A 23,255-nucleotide genomic window follows, 5' to 3' on the forward strand; every position below is an offset into this window, starting at 1 on the left:
ACCCCAAACAACCCAATTAAAAAATGGGCAGAAGAACTGAATAGACATTTTTCCAAAGAAGATGTACAGATGGCCAACAGGCACATGAAAAGATGCTCAACATCACTCTTCATCAGGAAAATGCAAACTAAAACCACAATGAGATACACCTCATACATGTCAGAATGGCTATCATCAAAAAGAACACAAATAACAAATGTTGGGGAGGATGTGGAAAAAAGGGACCCTCATACACTGTTGGTGGAAATGTCAATCAGTGTAGCCACTGTGGAAAACAATATGGCGGTTTCTCAAAAATCTAAAAATAGAACTACCATATGACCCAGCAATTCCACTCCTGGGTATATATCTGAAGAAAATGAAAACACTAATTCAAAAAGATACATGAACCCCAATGTTCATAGCAGCATTACTGACAATTGCCAAGATATGGAAACAACCTAAGTATCCCTCAACAGATGAATGGATGAAGAAGATGTGGTATATATATATACAATGGAATATTAGCCATAAAAAAGAATGAAAATTGGCCATTTCCAACAGCATGGATGGACTTGGAGGATATTATGCCAAGTGAAATAAGTCAGACAGAGAAAGACAAATACTATATGATATCACTTACACGTGGAATCTAAAAAATAGAACTAGTGAATATAACAAAAAGGAAACAGTCACAGATATAGAGAACAAACGAGAGGTTACCAGTGGGGAGAGGGGAGGGGGCAGGGGCAAGATAGAGTAGGGGATTAAGAGGTACAAACTAGGGGCTTCCCTGGTGGCACAGTGGTTGAAAGTCCACCTGCCGATGCAGGGGACACAGGTTCGTGCCCCGGTCCGGGTAGATCCCACATGCCGCAGAGCGGCTGGGCCCGTGAGCCATGGCCACTGAGCCTGTGCTCCGCAATGGGAGAGGCCACTACAGTGAGAGGTCCGCGTACAAAAAAAAAAAAAAAAAAAGAGGTACAAACTATTGGGTATAAAATCAGCTACAAGGATATACTGTACAACAGAGGGAATATAGCCAATATTTTATAATCACTATAAATGAGTATAACGTTTTAAAAATTGTGAAGCACTATGTTGTTCACCTGTAACTTATATATTATTGTATAACTATATCTCAATTTTTAAAAAGTTAAAAAAAAAAGAATCACATTCATGCATTCAGGCAGCAGGGTTTCTCTCCCTTCAATGTGCATATGAATAACGTGGGGAACGTCTCACAATGCAGATTCTGACTCAGTAGTCTGAGGTGGGACTTACGATTGTGCACCCCTAACATGCTCAGCTCTGGACCACACTTTGAGTTGCCAAGCTCTATTACTTAGTCTTTTCTCTACTTTCCTGTGGTAACCAGTCTCTAAGATGGCTCCCAATCATCCCTACCTGCAGAATCCACCTTCTTGTGTCATCCTCTCTCACATTGTGCCAGGGTGGATCTGTATGAGTTTATGCATGGTATGTCACTTCCAAGATTAGTTTATAAAAAACTTCCATCGTAGGTGTATGTTTTCTCTCTTTCTCCCTCTCTCTCCCTCTTCCTCTCCCTCTCTCTCTCTCTCATTCCACCCAGGGAAAGCCAACTGCCATGCTATAAGGCAATAGAGTTGAAAGGACCATATACTGAGAAGCTGCGTTATCTGACCAGCAGCTACTGAGGACCCAAGGCCTACTAACGACTACCTGAGTGAATTTAGAACCAGATCCTTCAATTACGGCTAAACACTGACATCCATGCAGCCCTGTCTGAGAGCTTGACTGCAAATTCATAAGAGACCCTGAGCCGGTACCACCCAGGTAAGCCACTTTCTGATTCCCGACCCTCAGAAACTATGTGAGATAATACATGGTTGTGGTTTTTTTCCAGCTGCTAAGTTTTGTGATAATTTATTACACAGCAATAGGTAACTAATACCTTTAGTTGATGATTTTACAGTATCTTTTTAGAGAGTCTGCACTGATCAAGAAAGGGTAAAATGCAGTTATTTATGGCTAATCAAAAAGAAAAAACTAATACCTTATAACTAGAGTGTCTTTTCACATTAATCACCATGCTTTAGTCTCACACTCATTACAGGTAGAGATGGCAGGATCATCAGTCCCCCTTTACAGATTTGGAATCTGGTAGGTCCAGAGAAGCTTGATGTTTGTCCAATATCATATAGCAAGTCAGACAAACCTGAACTGGACCTCCACCTTTCATATTTCTCCTCCCAGGGTTCTTGTCATTAGAATCCCCTACCTCTGCTTACCATTTCTATCCAACTGTTGGTTGGTGGTCAACTAAATAAGGAAGGTGGGAAACATTTAAGGGTTTAGCTCTAGGTTGTAATACCCAATATAAGAGTGGGAGTTGTAATGAGAGCTATGAGCTGTTACATGACCTGTGCCATTACTATTTTATCAGATACTTTATTGAACCAGATAAACTGTCATATTATGTATACCCCAGGACCTAACTGGCAGATCTCCCACCAACTCTTTATGTATCAGCGACTTGATAAAAACTGCGTTTAATTCTTTTTTCCACCTTTCTTGAGATATAATTTACATACCACACTGTGTAAGTTTAAGGTGTACAGCATAATGATTTGACTTACATATATTGTGAAATGATTACCACAATAAGTTTAGTTAACATCTGTCATCTCATATAGATGCAAAAAAATAAAAGAAAAAGAAAATACTGTTTTTTCCTTGTGATAAAAACTCATGGATCTACTCTCTTAACTTTCAAGTATACCCTACAGCAGTGTTACCTATAGTCATCATGTTGTACATTACATCCCTAGTACTTGTTTATCTTACAAACTGGAAGGTTGCATTTTTTACCACCTTCATCCGGTTGCCCCCTTCCTCAAACCCCCACCTCTGGTAACCACATATCTGATCTGTTCTGTGAGTTTGGGGCTTTTTAAAGATTCCACATACAAGCGAGTTCACAGGGTGTTTAATTTTATTGCATGTTAATAAAAGCACTTAGGAGTGAGGTGGGGTTATGTCTCCACAGTTTCTTCAGTGTTTTGAAAGGATCACTTAGGGTTTAGAAAATTTTGAGTTTGGAGATCATGTAGAAGAAATTAATAAGCAGTTGAAAAAGCTTATAAACAACCAAGATGTCCTGGCTTCCACATTCAGGAATACACCTGATCTACTGGAGGATGAGTTAGTATTTGGTTATCTGGGATCTATGGTGATTTGTGATTCACTAAAATATTTCTGCATGACGTTAGTTTTAGTCATGTCTTTAGACGTTTGGGGAAAAATAAGCATGAAATTTATCATGATATTAAGGCATTTTATGATTTGGGAAAAATATCTGGGAGGACAAAATTATTCTTCTTGAGCTAAGAAAGTACTAAAATAGTCATCTTGAAACAAGTATTCTTTTTTGTTTTGTTTTGTTTTGTTTTGTGGGTTTTCACTATTTATTTATGACATATACTCCACATCTGTGATCCTCTCCAGTCGGAAGTTCTTTGAGACGATGCTGTCGGTCTTGGCCAGTCAGAGAATGGAATCATCTGACTCACCCATCCTGTGAATGGCCCCGCAGATAGCATAGGTTTTAAACTCGCCGTTGAACGTGCCTGTCACCGTGTCAGCCTCGGCCACGTTCATCTGGATGGCACGTGGTCCTTGGCAGTGATGATGCGGTAGCTGGACGAGCATTTCCGTGGCATGCACAGGTCCATGAACTCACTGGTGTCGTTCCGCATGTTGAGGGTGCGTCTGGTGGCACCACGATGAGTGCTCGTGCAGAAAGGCAAAACAACTATTCTTAAAGCAATTTACACTACATTTTCCAATTCCCTTAGTGTTGAAATCACCAGAAACTAGAGAGCCTGGCTAGGGTGGTAACATCACCACCCACTAGCTATGTGATACTTGGTTAAAGTCGCTGAACTTCAGTCTCTTTACTAAAAAATGGGCTCAATTCTATGTTAAAGTATTTTAAAGAGAATTAAATAATTTAATATCTGTAAATTACATAGTATAGTGCCTATGACATAATAACTTTCACCAAATGCTGAGAATCTGCTATTTACTAAGTAATAGTTTTGTAAATGGTAACAATCAGGCAATGGGACCTTGTTTCTCCTGCTTGCTATGAACTTCAGAAGAAAGCTAGGAAAATTATAGTGAGTGAGAAGGAACAGAGGCTAGAAAAGTAAAAGATAAAATCAGTTCTATTTGTTAATTTTAATTCACATCATCTAGGAATAGATCATATCAAACTTTGGGAGGAAACTGTACATATTTATGAAGCACATATCAAGATTTGAAATATTCCTTTAGTCCACTAAATATATTTTCCAAAACATTCATCTGGCACTTAGCCTGTACACTTCTGAGACCCAGTTACCTTATTTCTTCATTTAAATTGTAATATACACAACCCTCTTTTCCTAGGTGACACTTTGAAATATGAAATGCAATTCCCAGTTCTGCAGTAGGTTTGCATTCCTGTTAGAATTGCTAGGCCTTCCATTCATTTAGATCAGATGAAATGTGTCATCTTCAGTAAAGCTTTACCCAAGTTCTTTGGGCAAAGGCAGCTTTTTCCCTTGAGCTTCTCCAGACAACAATTTGCAACTATTCCTGTTACAGTTGTTTTCTAAACATTTATTTACATACTTCTTTCCTCCACTAGATGGCAATCACATCAGAACTATGAAGTTTAAATTTTTATTTCATCTTTTGCTGAGAGGGGGTACATAAATATTAACTGAGTGAGTGATGAAGGGAAAGAATTTGATTCTTTACTGTGGAGTGGAATACATAGAAATATATAGTCTTCTGAGATCTGTGTTTACATATCAATTAGATACTGATATAAATACATGGTATTTAGAAAGAACAATGATCTTACGCTCACGCTAGACCCTTGTGTTTACTTACAGTGGTATGATAAAGATGGCTAAATAAAAGATAAAGAAGAACTTTTAAAAATCAACTCTTCAAAAGAATGTTTAGCAGTTCTGAGATCAAATGTCGGCTACTAGTATCTTGTATCTTATTATCCAAAAGCAGGTAGTAATTCCCCAGGTGCACACAACATGGCACCTGTAGATCACCTGTGAAATAGACATACTCTGGCTGTCAAGAAATGTTTGGTTGTTGTTGTGGGGTTTGCCCCCCTGAGTGAAGGATTTAAAATTAAACATCAGTTTAGATGGGGGGAAAAAAAGGTGGCTAAGATTTTTGACAGTTTTTCCTTCTGCTCCCAAAGTGGCTTCCCAGCAGCAGCTTTGGCAATTGCTCTTGGCAGTAGCTCCTGACACAGGCTCCCAACACCTGCTCCCATCTGCAAGGGCTCTTCTCTGAAATGACTTCCACTGGCAGGGAGTTCCATTATCAAAACTCTAGGGCAGCAGCAGCCTATCCTATCTTTGGGGGCACTAACCTCCCTCTTCCTTCTCTTGGTACCTGGTCCCTGCTCTCTTAGCACCATTTCTAGGGCAGCTCACAGCAGGACCCACAGAGTCCTCTGGACAGTTACAGAATGAAACTGCTCTTTTTGAGGAAAAATTTCAAAAGTATGAAGATAAAAATCCTAAATTATAGACCATAGTGCTATATTCTCTGTAATTTTCTATGGTCCACTCAACACTTTCTGAGGTTTGGGATCCCCCTCTGGAGTTGTAACTGCTTGAGGACATTATGTTAACCCTTAGTGGCTGGTGGAACACAAGCCTAGTGGAGATTTTGCTGTTTTATCTTATCTTACCTTACCTCACAGCACACATTTCCCTCTTCTGGTGTTTTTTGGAGGATGTTTCCCTCACCTAGTTTCAGTGCATGTGGTTGAGGTGGAGAGAGATAATACCCACTATCTCCTTCTTTCAAGGGATTATACTATGTTCTGTGTTGCACAGATTCTGTTGATCCAAACAACAAAATTCCAGGAATTTTATCTATACATGTATCTATGTATTAGGAAAGATAAATTATTTTTCTGATGGCCTTGTTAAAGATGAAAGGATTATGTAATCTTCAGCTACTATTGGCAACTATGGGGAGATGGCCTACATGTGAAAGTGAGTGAATGCATGTGTATGTGTGTGTGTGTGTGTGTGTGAGAGAGAGAGAGAGAGAGAGAGAGAAAATCCTGAAAATAATATTTGAATGCCTGAACTTAACCTGTCTGACCAGCTCTACTCATGGGTTTCTCTATTATGTGATTCAATAAATTACTCTATTCTTATTATTTGCATAAGGTAGTTTGAATTAAGTTTCTAAAACTGGTAACTAAAATGGCTCAACTAATTGATCAGGAAACTAAGGGATCAATGAAAGCTGCAAATTCCACTTGCTCATCTTTTCCTAGACTGCAGCCATATAACCAGGTAACCAGAATGCCTAGGACAATTTTACTTCAAATGTTTCCTCCTATTTTCCCTATCAATATATTTTTGCATTTCATACTTTATCATTTTTCCAGAAATAAATGGTAATTATGCCCATAGGGCATAAGGACACCAATGAAAACCAAGTTTCCCCAAAGTTATCTTGGACCTTCCAGTATTCTTTTATAAATCTTATATTACAAAAGGAGTTAATAATAGCTGCTCCTCCCCAAAGAATTATTCTGAAAATTAGTTCACATTTGTAAAAATAAAATAGTGAATCAGTTTACATAGCATATAAAATAGAAAGGGTGTACAAATGTGTGGTATCAATACTTTTTTTTCTATGAAAAACTTTGCAATGATTGTGAGATGCTTGTGGATGACCAGGTCTCCCCTAGTACAGCATAAGCCTTGGAAAGAGCGTCTGTGTCCAGAGAGCATTTAGCAAATTTTCCGATGCATGTGAAATGCTCTTTGTTGGCTGCTTGATCTGGATATGGTCCTCAGGAAAGTTCTAGTTGAGAACATTTTAAGAAAATCAGGTGGTCCCTACATGGAAGGAAAAATGGAAGATATTCATCCAGATAATTCAACCCCCTCAAAGAGTATAAGAACGTTTCCAGAGAAATGAGGTATACTGTAGGAACAGTAATTAATTGCTTTGTATTTTTGTTTCATATTACATGTGCAAATGTACTATTACTTATGTGATATGGTTGGAATTACATAATAAAGCCCCTATTTTCTCATTGTCTAGGATGTAAGGGTTCAGAAAAGGCCCAGTGGAGCCATTTATTATTCATGTATGAGTTGGGGTGCCAGGAAACAAGCTTTGGTCTTTCCTGAGTAGTCTTTCTAGATCTAGTCATCCCTCTTAGAAGAAAGGCTGTGAGAAGGACAAGAACTTAGAGACCATCCATTTCAGCCTCTAATTTTTCAATTTATTTTTCAAAATAAATCAAGCCTCAGAGACCTTCACTGATGCACTGATGTTCATTTGATGCCATAATCCATTGCCCTATTTTCCATCACTCTGTTCCAAATGCTGTTACACTGAGGGTACTAGGCCTGATTTGAGCATACATAGACAAGGTTTTGGTTTTAATAATCACATACTTAACTTATTGTATATTTAAAAACTATAGCTGACAATCAAAGTTGTGATTTCAGAAGTATTAGTACTTAGAACAAGGATAAGTTAAAAAAATCATAGAGAGAGTTGGTTTAAGGTAGGATTAAAGAAAAATAAAACATTACATGTGACAGACATGTGGTTATGACCCCAGATTATGAATGTAACAATTCTCTTCATGACATGTAATGTGATAAAGTATATATGTGTGTATATTATGTTATAGGAAAAATTCTTACAAAGATGTAAACATGAAATAATCTTATTATATTTTGAACAATTGACTGTATTAAAGATAATAAAACTGCATGAAAATATAAAACAGAAAATGTGTATCAATTTAAGTTATTTATTTTAAAAAGTTTCTAATATTGAAGCTCAATTTTTCAAGAATTTCATTTTCATAAAACTTCTTTAAGTAAAATAAGATTTAAAAAAAACTTCTTAGTTCTCATTTTTCTACCATGTCTTGGCAAAAATAAATAAGTTATGTGGATAATTGAGAGGAATTAAATTTATTAATTAGTGATGTTTTTCCAACTATTAATTTGTTCATTTAATAAGTAATTATTGAGGGATCCTTACATATTGGACACTATTCTAGGCATTGGGGATACAGCAGTGAGTAAAAAGTAAAAATATTTGCTTTTATCAAGTTTACATTAAAGTAGATGAAGAAAGCAATAAAGAATGGTTATATAATATGTTAAAAAGTGATAAGTACTATCATGAAATGCAAAGCAGGGTAAAGTGATAGAGATTGACCAGAGTGGACTTCTGTGTTAAGGAAATCGTCTCTGAAGAGATATATGAACAGAGACCAGGATGAAGTAAGAGAGTGAGCCTTATGAATATCTTTGGAAAGAATTCTGAGCAGAAGGAAAGGCAAATGCTCAGAAGGGCCACCTCATTTACTGAGGTAGGAGTAGTACTCAGAACCAGACACATGATCAGAAAAGACCTGAGAGAACCATAGGCTTATACCTCTGACAGACCTGTATGTCCTGGGCTCTACTCAACCAGCAGATAAAGGCTAACACAAAGTTCTAAGCAGCCTGGCATAGTGATGAATAAGTAATCAAGCTCAGAGCCAAGCTGCAAAGAATGAGAGAGTAGTATTTATTTTCATCATCCTGGCTCCAGTAAAGAAATCTCTGTCAGGTCACTGACTGACAAATGAAATAATGAACAGACTCTAGTGTCCATACATGACAAGAAATATAGTCTTTGCACAAGTAGTTTGGAAGTGTCACCAAACAATTGGATGGCTTCAGCCTTCAATGATTAACAACAGAAAATCCTGGGGAAAAGAGAGAATTTGATTTCCAGCATTATCACATGCAAATATTCAAAATGCCTAATTTTGAACAACAACAACAAAAAAAACATCACAAGTCATACAAAGAAACAGTGAAGTATGGCCCATTCAAAGGAAAACAATAAGTTTGCAGATCTGGCCCTGAGGAAGCCCAAACATTAGACTTACTAGATAAAGACTTAAATCAACTGTGGTAAATATACTCAAAATGCTGAAGGAAACCATGGACAAAGAACTAAAGGAAATTTTAAAAGTGATATATGAGCAAAATAAGAATATCAATAAAGAGACAGAAATTTTACAAAAGGAGCCAAATAGAGACTGGTGATAAAAAGTACAATAACTAAAATAAAATAAAAATATTTCAGAGGTATTCAACAGCAGGTTTGAGCAGGTACAAAGGCTCTGTGAACTTGAAAATAAGACAACTGAAATTATCCAGTCTTAGGACCAGGAAGAAAAAATAAATGAAGAAAAGGGAACAGGATCTGAGGGACTTGCAGGACACCATTAATCAAATCTACATATGCTTTATGGAAGCACTAGAAGGAAGAGAGAAAGAAAAGGGGAAAAGTATATATTTGAAGAAATAATGGCTGAAAATCTCCCAAATTTGAGGAAACATGAATCTACACATACAACAAATCTCAGCAAACTCCAAGCAGCATAAATGCAGAGATCAACACTATGACATATTAAAATCAAATGAAAGACAAAGACAAACAGAAATGTTGAAAGCAGCAAGTGACTGGTCATGTATAAGGGATTCTCAATGAGATTAACAGTGAATTTCTCATCAGAAACCATGGAGTCTAACAGGCAGTGAGATGACATATTTAAAATTCTTAAAAAAAAAAAAAGCTGTCAAGCAAGAATTCTATATCAGGCAAAACTATCCTTCAAAAATGGCAGAGAAATTAAGACATCCCCAGATTTTAAAAACTGAGACTGCTTTGCTTGTAGACCAGACTTACAAGAAATGCTAAAGGAAGTTTTCAGTATGAAATGAAAGAACACTAGACAATAACTGAAAGTCATATGAGGAAATAAAGAACATTGGCAAAGGTGACTACATAGATAAATTTAAAAGCCAGTACTAATATATATTTTTTGCTTTTTAACTCCTTTTAAAATTTTCTACATGACTTAAAAGACAAATGCATAAATTAGTAATTATGAACCTATGTTAATGACAACAAAGTGTAAAGATATAATTTGTGACAAAATTTAAACAGGGTGGGAGATGGAGCTGTCTCAGTCCCTGGTTCTCTCCTGAAAACCAGTCAGCCTACAGTTTATCCTGTATTTTGAATTGCCTCTCCATTGCCTTTCATCACAACTTTCACTGTTCTTCCTTTAGGTTTGAACCTCTCCATGTTCTGTCGCAAATGAAGTCAGTTTCTTAGGGAAAATGTTAGGAGTTGTCTATTTTATGATCTGCTTCTCCACTCAGGGACATTTCTGAGCCAAGGATCTGGAGCTTGGGGGTGGGGAAAATGTCAAGCTTCTCTCTCAATGACACTCTCACTATAGGAGCTACGTGCTTGGTGTTGGTGGGGAAAGTAGCCTGTCATTTTGGCTTGCCTCTCCCGGTATGTAACCATGACGGCACGATTGGAAAGGAGAATCAGATCCTCAGTATTCTCAAGATTCTGTGTCAATAAGAGAGCCCCCATCCTACAAGTCAAGGCTGGGTGAAAGAAGGGAGCTCTCCTCTCTCAACTATCGTCAACAGGGACTTATCCTCAGCAACAGGCTGTTGTTTTTGAAAGACAAGTTATTATTTAAATAAAGTATAATATTATATTGTAGAGTTCATATATGAGAAGGTAAAAAAATGAAAACAGAATACAAAGTGGGGGAGTTTAATGAAATTTTTCTAAGATAAGTGTTTTTTTTTTTAAGTATCATAATATCAAGTCATAGCAGACTGCGATAAGATAATAATGGATACTGGAAATCATAGAGCAATTATTGTTTTTAACATCTTTATTGGAGTATAATTGCTTTACAGTAGTGAGTTAGTTTCTGCTTTATAACAAAGTGAATCAGCTATACATATACCTATATCCCCATATCTCCTCCCTCTTGCGTCTCCCTCCACCCTCCCTATCCCACCCCTCTAGGTGGTCACAAAGCACCGAGCTGATCTCCCTGTTCCATGTGGCTACTTCCCACTAACCATCCATTCTACACTTGGTAGTGTATATATGTCCATGCCACTCTCACTCACCTCGTCCAAGCCCACCCTTTCCCCTCCCCATATCCTAAAGTCCACTCTCCACATCTGTGTCTTTATTCCTATCCTGCTCCCAGATTCTTCAGAAACTTTTTTTTTTTTTTTAGATTCCATATAAATGTGTTAAGCATATGGTATTTGTTTTTCTCTTTCTGACTTACTTCACTCTGTATGGCAGACTCTAGGTCCATCCACCTCACTACAAATAACTCAATTTCTTCTCTTTTTATGGCTGAGTGATATTCCATTTATATATGTGCCACATCTTCTTTATCCATTCATCTGTCGATGGACACTTAGGTTGCTTCCATGTCCTGGCTATTGTAAATAGAAATGCAGTGAACATTGTGGTACATGACTCATTTTGAATTATGGTTTTCTTAGGGTATATGCCCAGTAGTGGGATTGCTGGGTCATATGGTAGTTCTATTTTTACTTTTTTAAGGAACCTCCATACTGTTCTCCATAGTGGCTGTATCAGTTTACATTCCAACCAACAGTGCAAGAGGGTTCCCTTTTCTCCACACCCTCTCTAGCATTTACTGTTTGCAGATTTTTTGATGCTGGCCATTCTGAATGGTGTGAGGTGATACCTCATTGTAGTTTTGATTTGCATTTCTCTAATAATTAGTGATGTGGAACAAATTTTCATGTGCCTCTTAGCCATCTGTATGTCTTCTTTGGAGAAATGTCTATTTAGGTCTTCTGCCCATTTTTTGATTGGGTTGTTTTTTTAATATGGAGCTGCATTAGCTGTTTATATATTTTGGAGATTAATCCTTTGTCCATTGACTTGTTTGCAAATATTTTCTCCTACTCTAAGGGTTGTCTTTTTGTCTTGTTTATAGTTTCCTTTGCTGTGCAAAAGCTTTTAAGTTTCATTAGGTCCCATTTGTTTATTTTTGTTTTTATTTCAGTTACTCTAGGAGGTGGGTCAAAAAAGATCTTGCTGTGATTTATGTCAAAGAGAATTCTTCCTATGTTTTCCTCTAAGAGTTTTATAGTGCCTGGTCTTACATTTAGGTCTTTAATCCATTTTGAGTTTATTTTTGTGTGTGGTGTTAGGGAGTGTTCTAATTTAATTCTTTTACATGTAGCTGTCCAGTTTTCCCAGCACCATTTATTGAAGAGACTGTCTTTTCTCCATTGTATATCCCTGCCTCCTTTGTCATAGATTAGTTGACCATAGGTGCATAGGTTTATCTCTGGGATTTCTATCCTGTTCCATTGATCTATATTTCTGTTTTGTGCCAGTACCATATTGTCTTGATTACTGTAGCTTTGTGGTATAGTCTGAAGTCATGGAGTCTGATTCCTCCAGCTCTGTTTTTCTTTCACAAGATTGCTCTGCTATTCAGGGTCTTTTGTGTCTCTTGAAATATTTTAAGATTTTTTGTTCTACCTCTGTAAACAAAATAATGTCATTGGTAATTTGATAGGCATTGCACTGAATCTGTAGATTGCTTTGGGTAGTAGAGTCATTTTCACAATATTGATTCTTCCAATCCAAGAACATGGTATATCTCTCCATCTGTGTCATCTTTGATTTCTTTCATCAGTGTCTTATAGTTTTCTGAGTACAGGGTTTTACCTCCTTAGGTAGGTTTTTTCTTAGGTATTTTATTCTTTCTATTTCAGTGGTAAATGGGAGTGTTTCTTTAATTTCTCTTTCAGATTTTTCATTGCTAGTGTATAGGAATGAAAGAGATTTCTGTGCATTCATTTTGTATCCTGCAACTTTACCAAATTCATAGATTAGCTCTAGAAGTTTTCTGGTGGCACCTTTAGGATTCTCTATGTATAGTATCATGTCATCTGCAAACAGTGACAGTTTTATTTCTTCTTTTCCAATTTTATTCCTTTTATTTCTTTTTCTTCTCTTATTGCCATGGCTAGGACTTCCAAAACTATGTTGAATAATAGTGGTGAGAGTGGACATCCTTGTCTTATTCTTGATCTTAGAGGAAATGCTTTCAGGTTTTCATAATTGGGAATGATGTTGGCTGTGGGTTTGTCATATATGGCCTTTATTATGTTGAGGTAGGTTCCCTCTGTGCCCACTTTCTGGAGAGTTTTTACCATAAATGGGTGTTGAATATTGTCAAAAGCTTTTTCTGCATCTATTGAGACGAGCATATGGTTTTTACTCTTCAGTTTGTTAATACAGTGTATCACATTGATTGATTTGCATATATTGAAGAATCCTTGCATACCTGGGATAAATCCCACTTGATCAAGATGTATGATCCTTTTAATGTGTTGTTGGATTCTGTTTGCTAGTATTTTGTTGAGGATTTTTGCATCTATATTCATCAGTGATATTCATCTGTAATTTTCTTTTCTTTCTGGTATCTTTGTCTGGTTTTGGTATCAGGGTGATGGTGGCCTTGGAGAAAGAGTTAGGGACTGTTCCTTCCTCTGCAGTTTTCTGGAAGAGTTTGAGAAGGATGGGTGTTAACTCTTCTCTAAATGTTTGATAGAATTCACCTTTGAAGCCATCTGGTCCTGGACTTTTGTTTGTTGGAAGATTTTTAATCACAGTTTCAATTTAATTACTTGTGATTGCTCTGTTCATATTTTCTATTTCTTCTGGGTTCAGTCTTGGGAGGTTATACCTTTCTAAGAATTTGTCCATTTCTTCCAGTTGTCCATTTTATTGGCAAAGAGTTTCTTGTAGTAGTCTCTTAGTATGCTTTGTATTTCTGCGGTGTCCACTGTAACTTCTCCTTTTTCATTTCTAATTTTATTGATTTGAGTCCTCTCCCTCTTTTTCTTGATGAGTCTGGCTAAAGGTTTATCAATTTTGTTTATCTTCTCAAAGAACCAGCTTTTAGTGTTATTGATCTTTGCTATCGTTTCCTTCATTTCTTTTTCATTTATTTCTGATCTGATCTTTATGATTTCTTTCCTTCTACTAACTTTGGGTTTTGTTTGTTCTTCTTTCTCTAGTTCCTTTAGGTGTAATGTTAGATTGTTTATTTGAGATGTTTCTTGTTTCTTTAGGTAGGATTATATTGCTATAAACTTCCCTCTTAGAAGTGCATTTGCTGTGTCCCATAGGATTTGGATCATAATGTTTTCATTGTCATATGTCTCTAGATATTTTTTGATTTCCTCTTTGATTTCTTCAGTGATCTCTTGATTATTTAGTACCATATTGTTTAGCCTCCATGTGTTTGTGTTTTTAACACTTTTTTCCCTGTAATCGATTTTTTGTTTTTTCTTTTGCGGTACGCGGGCCTCTCACTGTTGTAGCCTCTCCCGTTGCAAAGCACAGGCTCCAAACGCGCAGGCTCAGCGGCCATGGCTCACGGGCCCAGCCACTCTGCAGCATGTGGGATCTTCCCGGACCGGGGCACGAACCCACGTCCCCTGCATCGGCAGGTGGACTCTCAACCACTGCGCCACCAGGGAAGCCCCCTGTAATCGATTTTTAATCTCAGAGTGTTGTGGTCGGAAAAGATGTTTGATATGATTTCAATTTTCATAAATGTACCAAGGCTTGATTTGTGACCCAAGATGTGATATCTCCTGGAGAATGGTCCTTGTGCACTTGAGAAGAAAGTGTAATCTGCTGTTTTTGGATGGAATATCCTATAAATATCAATTCAATCTATATGGTCTATTGTGTCATTTAAAGCTTTGTTTCCTTATTAATTTTATGTCTGGATGATCTGTCCATTGGTGTAAGTGAGGTGTTAAAGTCCCCCACTATTATTGTGTTGCTGTCGATTTCCTCTTTTATAGCTGTTAGCATTTGCCTTATGTATTGAGGTGCTCCTATGTTGAGTGCATATATATTTATAATTGTTATATCTTCTTGGATTGATGCCTTGATCATTATGTAGTGTCCTTCCTTGTGTCTTGTAACATTCTTTATTTTAAAGTCTATTTTGTCTGATATGAGTATTGCTACTCCAGCTTTCTTTTGATTTCCATTTGCATCCCCTCACTTTCAGTCTATATGTGTCCCTATGTCTGACGTGGGTCTCTTGTAGACAGCATATATATGGGTCTTGTTTTTGTATCCATTCAGTGAGCCTGTGTCTTTTGGTTGGAGCATTTAATCAATTCACATTTAAGGTAATTATCAATATATATGTTCCTATTACCATTTTCTTAATTGTTTTGGGTTTGTTTTTGTGGGTCCTTTTCTTCTCTTGTGTTTCCCACTTAGAGAAGTTCCTTTAGCATTCCTTGTAGAGCTGGTTTGGTGGTGCTGAATTCTCTTAGCTTTTGCTTGTCTGTAAAGCTTTTGATTCCTTTGTCGAATCTGAATGAGATCCTCACTGGGTAGAGTAATCTTGGTTGTAGGTTATTCCCTTTCATCACTTTAAGTATATCATGCCACTCCCTTCTGGCTTGTAGAGTTTCTGCTGAGAAATCAGCTGTTAACCTTATGGGACTTCCCTTGTATGATATTTGTCATTTTTCCTTTGTTGCTGTTAATAATTTTTCTTTGTCTTTAATTTTTGTCAGTTTGATTACTGTTTCTCAGCATGTTTCTACTTAGGGTTTTCCTGCCTGAGACTCTCTGTGCTTCCTGGACTTGGGTGGCTATTTCCTTTCCCATGTTAGGGAACTTTTCGACTATAATCTCTTCAAATATTTTCTCGGGTCCTTTTGCTCTCTCTTCTCCTTCTGGGATTTCTATAATGTGAATGTTGGTGCATTTAACGTTGTCCCAGAGGTCTCTTAGGCTGTTTTCATTTCTTTTCATTCTTTTTTCTTTACTCTGTTCAGTGGCAGTGAATTCCACCATTCTGTCTTCCAGGTCATTTATCCATTCTTCTGTCTCACTTATTCTGCTATTGATTCCTTCTAGTGTATTTTTCATTTCAGTTACTGTATTGTTCATCTCTGTTTGTTTGTTCTTTAATTCTTCTAGGTTAAACATTTTGTTAAACATTTCTTGCATCTTCTTGATCTTTGCCTCCATTCTTTTTCCAAGGTCCTGGATCATCTTCACTATCATTATTCTGAATTCCTTTTCTGGAATGTTGCCTATCTCCACTCCATTTAGTTGTTTTTCTGGGTTTTTATCTTGTTCCTTCATCTAGTGCATAGTCCTCTGCCTTTTCCTTCAGTCTTTCTGTGAATGTGGTTTTCGTTCCACAGGCTGCAGGATTGTAGTTCTTCTTACTTCTGCTGTCTGCCCTCTGGTGGATGAAGCTATTTAACAGGCTTGTGCAAGCTTCCTGATGGGAGGGACTGGTGGTGGGTAGAGCTGCGTGTTGCTCTGGTGGGCAGAGCTCAGTAAAACTTTAATCTGCTTGTCTGCTGATGGGTGGGGCTGGGTTCCATCCCTGTTGGTTGTTTGGCCTGTTGTGACCCAGCACTGGTGCCTACAGGCTCTTTGGTGGGCCTAATGGCAGACTCTGGGAGGGCTCATGCAAAGGTGTATTTCCCAGAACTTCTGCTGCCAGTGTTCTTGTCCCAACAGTGAGCCACAGCTGCCCCCCACCTCTGCAGGAGACCCTCCAACACTAGAAGGTAGGTGTGGTTCAGTCTCCTATGGGGTCATTGCTCCTTCCCCTTAGGTCCTGATGTGCACACTACTTTGTGTGTGCCCTCCAAGAGTGGAGTCTCTGTTTCCCCCAGTCCTGTCGAAGTCATGCAATGAAATCCCACTAGCCTTCAAAGTCTGATTCTCTGGGAATTTGTCCTCCTGTTGCCATACCCCCAGGTTAGGAAGCCTGACGTGGGGCTCAGAACCTTCACTCCAGTGGGTGGACTTCTGTGGTATAATTGTTCTCCAGTTTGTGAGTCACCCACCCAGTGGTTATGGGATTTGATTTTATTGTGTTTGTACCATCTCATTGTGGCTTCTTCTTTGTCTTTGGATGTGGGGTATCTTTTTTGGTGAGTTCCAGTGTCTTCCTGCTGATGACTGTTCTGTAGTTAGTTGTGATTTTGGTGCTCTCACAGGAGGGAGTGAGTGCACATTCTTCTACTCTGCCATCTTGAACAAATCTCCTGGGTGCCATTCTGAAATCCTCCCTCTAGCTCTTTAGAGCCAAGACCTGGCCCCACCCAACAGCCTGTAGGCATCAGTGCTATGATGCCTCAGGCCCAGCTACTAAATGGGTGTGGACGCAGCCCTACCTATCAGCAGACAGGCTGCCTACTGAACTCCTGAGTACACAGCTGCCTCTAGACAGAGCCCAACCCACCAGAGGACCCAGGACACAGCTCCACCCACCAGTGGGCAAGCACCAGCCCCAGAATTTCCTGGGCCTCAGCCCTACCCTCCAGAAGCCTGCTGTAGCCCCTGGACCAGCCTCACCCACCAGGGGGCAGACATCAGAGGCAAGAAAAACCACAAAACCACAATCCCACAGCCTGTGGGTTCAACCTGCCTTGAGACCAGCTGGACCCTAGCCCTTCCCACCAGTAGGCCAACACAAGCTTCAGGACACCCCAGACACCATACCTAACTATGTCAGGAACTTCCCCCCCACCACCACCACCAGCAACCTGACACCAACTCTGGGATCCCTGGGCCCTGCATCCAGACTCCAGGACACAGCTTTGCTTGCCAGTAGTCTGGCACTAACCCCAAGACATGGAGTAGATGAAAATAAAGAGCAAAGATCAGAGGAGAAATAAATGAAATAGAGACAAAAAGTACAAGAGAAAAGATCAGTGAAACTAAAAGCTGGTTTTTTTGAAAAGATAAACAGAATTGAAAAACCTTTAGCCAGACTCATGAAGAAAAAAAGGGAGAGGGCTCAAATCAATAAAATCAAAAATGAAAAAGGAGAAGTTACAACTGACACCACAGAAATACAAAGGATCATAAGGGACTACTATGAGCAACTATATGCCAATAAAATGGACAAGCTGTAAGAAATGGACAAATTCTTAGAAAGGTACAATCTCCCAAAACTGATCCAGGAAGAAATAGAAAACATGAACAGAGAAATTACCAGTACTGAAATTGAATCAGTAATTTAAAAACTGCCAATACACAAAATTCCAGGACCAGATGGCTTCATAGGTGAATTCTACCAAACATTTAGAGGAGTTAACACCTATCCTTCTGAAACTATTACAAAAAATTGCAGAGGAAGGAACACTTCTGAACTCATTCTATTAGGCCATCATCATCCTGATACCAAAAAGAGAAAACTACAGACCAATATCACTGATGAACATAGATGCAAAAATCCTCAACAAAATACTAGGAGACTGACTCCAACAACATATTAAAAGGATCATATACCATGATCAACTGGGATTTACCCAGGAATACAAGGATTTTTCAATATCCACAAATCAATCAATGTGATACACCACATTCACAAAATGAAGAATAGATGCAGCAGAATCTTTTGACAAAATTCAACATCCTTTTATGATTAAAAACTTTCCAGAAAGTCGACACAGATGGAACATACCTCAACAAAATGAAGGCCATATATGACAAACCCACATCTAACATCATACTCAATGGTATAGTTGAAAGCATTTCCTCTAAGATCAGAAACAAGACAAAGATGCCCACTCTCAGCACTTTTATTCCAGCATCATATTGGAAGTCCTAGCCACAGCAGTAAGAAAAGGAAATGAAAGGCATACAAATTGGAAAGGAAGAAGTAAAGCTGTCACTGTTTGCAGATGACATGATGACATTACATAGAAAATCCTCAAGATGCTACCAGAAAACTACTAGAGCTCATCAATGAATTCAGTAAAATTTCAGGATACAAAATTAATATACAGAAATATGTTGCATTTCTATACACTAACAATGAAAGATCAGAAAGAGAAGTTACGGAAACAATCCCATTCACCACTGCAACAAAAAGAATAAAATACCTAGGAATAAACCTACCTAAGGAGGTAAAAACCTGTACTCCAAAAACTATAAGACACTGATGAAAGAAACTGAAGATGACATGAACAGATGGAAAGATATACCATGTTCTTAGATTGGAAAAATTAATATTGTGAAAATGGCCATACTACCCAATGCAATCCCTATCAAAATACTAAGGGCATTTTTCACAAAACTAGAAAAAATAATTTTTAAATTTGTATGGAAACAAAAGACTCCAAATTACCAAAGCAATCTTGAGAAAGAAGAACAGAGCTGGCAGAATCATTTTCCCTGATTTCACTTCAGACTGCTGTATACTACAGAGCTACAGTAGTCAAAACAGTATGGTACAGCACAAAAGCAGACACATAGATCCATGCAACAGGATAGAAATTCCAGAAATAAACCCACACACTTATGGTCAATTAATCTACAACAAAGGAGGCAAGAATATACAATGGAGAAAAGATAGTCTCTTCAATATGTGGTGGTGGGAAAACTAGACAGCTACATGTAAAAGAATGAAATTGAACATTCTCTTACACTATCTGTAAAAATAAACTGAAAATGGGTTAAAGACCTAAATGTAAGACTGGGAATCATAAAAATCCTAGAAGAGACATAGTCACAGTGCTCTTTGACATAAATCATAGCAGTATTTTTTTGGATCTGTCTCCTAAAGCAAAGGAAATAAAAGCAAAAATAATCAAATGGGACCTAATCAAACTCAAAAGCTTTTACACAGCAAAAGAAACCATCAATAAAACAAAAAGACAACCTATTAAATGGGAGAAAATATTCACAAATGATTTGACCTATAAGGGGTTACTATCCAACATTTGTAAATGGCTCATACAACCCAACATAAAAAAAAATCCAATTAAAAAATGGGCAGAAGACCTGAACAGACATTTTTCCAAAGTGGGCATGCAGATGGCCAACAGGCCCATGAAAAGATGCTCAACATTGCTAATCATCAGTGAAATGCAAATCAAGAGCACAATGAGATTTATACCTGTCAGAATGGTTACCATCAAAAAGAACACAAATAACAAATGTTAGCAAGCATGTGGAGAAAAGGGAACCCTCATACCCTACTGGTGGGAATGTCAATCAGTGCAGCCACTGTGGAAAACAGCATGGAGGTTTCTCAAAAAACTAAAAATAGAACTACCATATGACCCAGCAATTCCACTCCTGGGTACAGATCCAAAGAAAATGAAAACACTAATTCAAAAAGATACCTGCACCCCAATATTGATAGCATTATTTACAATTGACAAGATATGGAAGCAACCTATGTGTCCATCAACAGATGAATGGATAAAGAAGCTGTGGGATGTATACACAATAGAATACTACTCAGCCATAAAAACTAATGAAATTTTGCCATCTGCAATGTCATGAATTGACCCGGAGGGCATTATCCTAAGTGAAATAAGTCAGATAGAGAAAGATATCTACTATGTGATATCACTTATATGTGGAATCTAAAAAATACAACAAACTAGTGAATACAACAAAAAAGAAACAGTCACAGATATAGGGCACAAACTAGTGGTTACCAGTGGGGAGAGGGAAGAGAGGAGGGGCAATATAAAGGTAGGGGGTTAAGAGGTACAAACTATTATGTATAAAATAAGCTATGAGGATATATCATACAACACAAGGAATATAGCCAACATTTTATAATAACTATACATGGAGTATAACCTTTAAAATTTGTGAATCACTATAGTGTACACGTTTAACTTATATAATATCATATATCAACTATACTTCAATAAAAAGAAAGAGAAAAACAAGATCTTTGTCATCTTACACAAAACTCCTCCTCCTTCATTGCCTTATAAATTCAGTCACTTGCTCATGCTAGAAAACAAGAAATTATCTTCACTAATTCAGAAGTAATAAATTCAGAGACTTCTATCCATAATATGTCCCCTTCTTTATATCTTTCTGACTTCCCTTGGTTAGACCATCACCATTTCTCATTAGCTATTTGCCAAAGTACAAAAACTGGTGTCCTCCCTGCTTGTGGTCTTACATTACTCTAGTCCATCCTTCATACTCCAGCCAGCATGTCTTTCCTAGAATAGAAATACAATCATGTTTCCTTCTTGCTCAAATCCTTCATTGGCCTCTCATTGTCCTTAGGAAGAAGTTTAATCTTCTTATCAGAGTTTACAAAACATTTTATGATTCAATCCTAGCTTACTTCCATTTTAATTTCTAATCAACTTTCAATTATATGCTCCAACTATATAAAGAACTTCTCAGTTCTTTGAACACACCATGTGCCTCCTAAGTTTTGTGCATGTCTTTGTCCAGATTATTGCTGGTCACCTCTTCTCACTTTCACCTGGATAAACTCGTATCTATGCTTTTGATATTAAGTTAAATATCACTGCCTTCAGGAAGTTAAATGTCTCTCTTTTGTGTCACTATTCATAGAATTTATCACATAATTATTATTATTATTATTATTATTTTTGGCCACGCTGCCCACCTTGCAAGATCTTAGTCCCCCGACCAGGGATTGAACCTGGACCACAGCAGTGAAAGTGCCAAGCCCTGAACACATTCTTTCTTTGTGAGTTTGAGAAAAATGTATATTCTGCTGTTGTTCTACGAAGTATTCTATAAATGTCAATCAGATCCAGTTGACTGATGATGCTGATCAGTTCAACCATGTTCCTTCTGATTTTCTGCCTACAGGACCTGAAATTATTAATAAAGGGATGTATCTTCTCTTCTGTAGTTAGATGTCTCTAACTATACTAATAAATTCATCTATTTCTTCACATATTTTGATGCTCTATTGTTAGGCACATACACATTAAAGTTTTCTTGGAAAATTGACTCCTATATCATTATGTAATGCTCCACTTGATCACTTAGAATTTTCCTTACTCTGAAGTCTGCGTTGTCTGAAATTAATATAGATACTCCAGCTTTCTTTTGATTAGTGTTATCATGGTATGTCTTCTCTCCATAGCTTTAATTTTAATCTATCTGTGTCTTTATATATAAAGTAGGTTTCTTGGATATAATGGCCAGAGGTATGATTATATACCAGTTCATGGCTGGATATTCAGTGATTTGGAAGGAACATAATTGGAAAATTGTTGACAAGGCATTTGGGGGAAGAGGTATGTGTATAGACCTCTCTGAATGGTCAAAACATGCGAAGATATTTGTGTCCTATGTGAAAGCTCACCAAAGGATGACCTCAGCAGAGGAATATATTAATAATCAAGTAGATAGGCTGACCCATTCTGTGGATACCAGTCAGCCTCTCTCCTCAGCCACCACTGTCATCTCTCAATGCACTGATGAACAACGTGACCATGGTGGCAGGGATGGAGGTTTTGCATGGGCTCAGCAACATGGACTTCAGTTCGCCAAGGCTGACCTGCTATGGCCACCTCTGAGTGCCCAATCTGCCAGCAGCAGAGACCAACACTGATATGGCACAATTCTTCTAGGTGATCAGCCAGCTATCTGGTAGCAGGGTTATTATATCAGACCACTTCCATCTGGATATGGATTTGTCTTCCCTGCAGGCAATGCTTCTGCCCAAACTACCATCCATGGACTTACAGAATGCTTCATCCACCATCACAGAATTTTTACATAGCATTGTTTCTGGTCAAGGAACTCACTTCACAGCAAAAGAAGTACAGCTATGGGCCCATGCTCACTGGTCTTACCATATATGCTAGAACCTTGATCCTGGACTTCCTAGCCTCCAGAACTCTGAGAAAATAAATTTCTGTTGTTTAAACCACCCAATTTATGGTTTTTCATTATGGCAGCCTGAGCTGACAATCACTAATTTTCATGTGTGGTATGAAATAAAAATCAGGTTAAGTTTTTTCTATATGCTATTCAATTGATCTAGCACAATTACTGAAAAAACTCTTTTCCCACTGAGTTGGAATGGCATCTTTGTTATAAATCGGGTCACTGAATATGTGTAAATCTTCTTTTGGACCCTTTATTTCCCTTGGTATTATGTTTATTTCTGCATCAACATGTCTTAATTGCTGTGAATTTATAGTAAGTCTTGAAATCTGTTGAAGTCTTCAAGTTTTTCTTGTTTTTTCAGATATTTTTGGATTCTAGGTCCTTTTCATTTCCATATTGAATTTAGAATCAGTCTATCAATTTCCACCAAGAAAATAAGGCTCCTGGGATTTTTTTTTAAATTGGGATTAGATTGCATTTTTAGGTTATTTGGCGGAAACTCTTTGTTGCAACAAACTCTCTGAGGTATATTTAAATCAAACATCCTCTCTAAAATCTTGCTGTATATTGATATTCACTGCTAATCTCTCCCCTTCAAAATGTTCTGTAGCACTTATGGGCACTATGTTATAGCTCTTACA

At 37.7% G+C, this 23,255-nt stretch overlaps 1 pseudogene; it reads right to left on the reverse strand.

Moving 5' to 3' along the window:
• Positions 1-735: 735 nt before the first annotated feature.
• On the reverse strand, positions 736-3,853 carry LOC149749607 (small ribosomal subunit protein eS21 pseudogene; annotated as a pseudogene).
• Between the last annotated feature and the right edge of the window lie 19,402 nt (positions 3,854-23,255).

Source organism: Delphinapterus leucas, chromosome 3, assembly GCF_059928025.1.
Source record: "Delphinapterus leucas isolate spDelLeu-1000000601 "Yukka" chromosome 3, BTC_Dleu_Yukka2, whole genome shotgun sequence".
Lineage (NCBI taxonomy): Eukaryota > Metazoa > Chordata > Mammalia > Artiodactyla > Monodontidae > Delphinapterus > Delphinapterus leucas.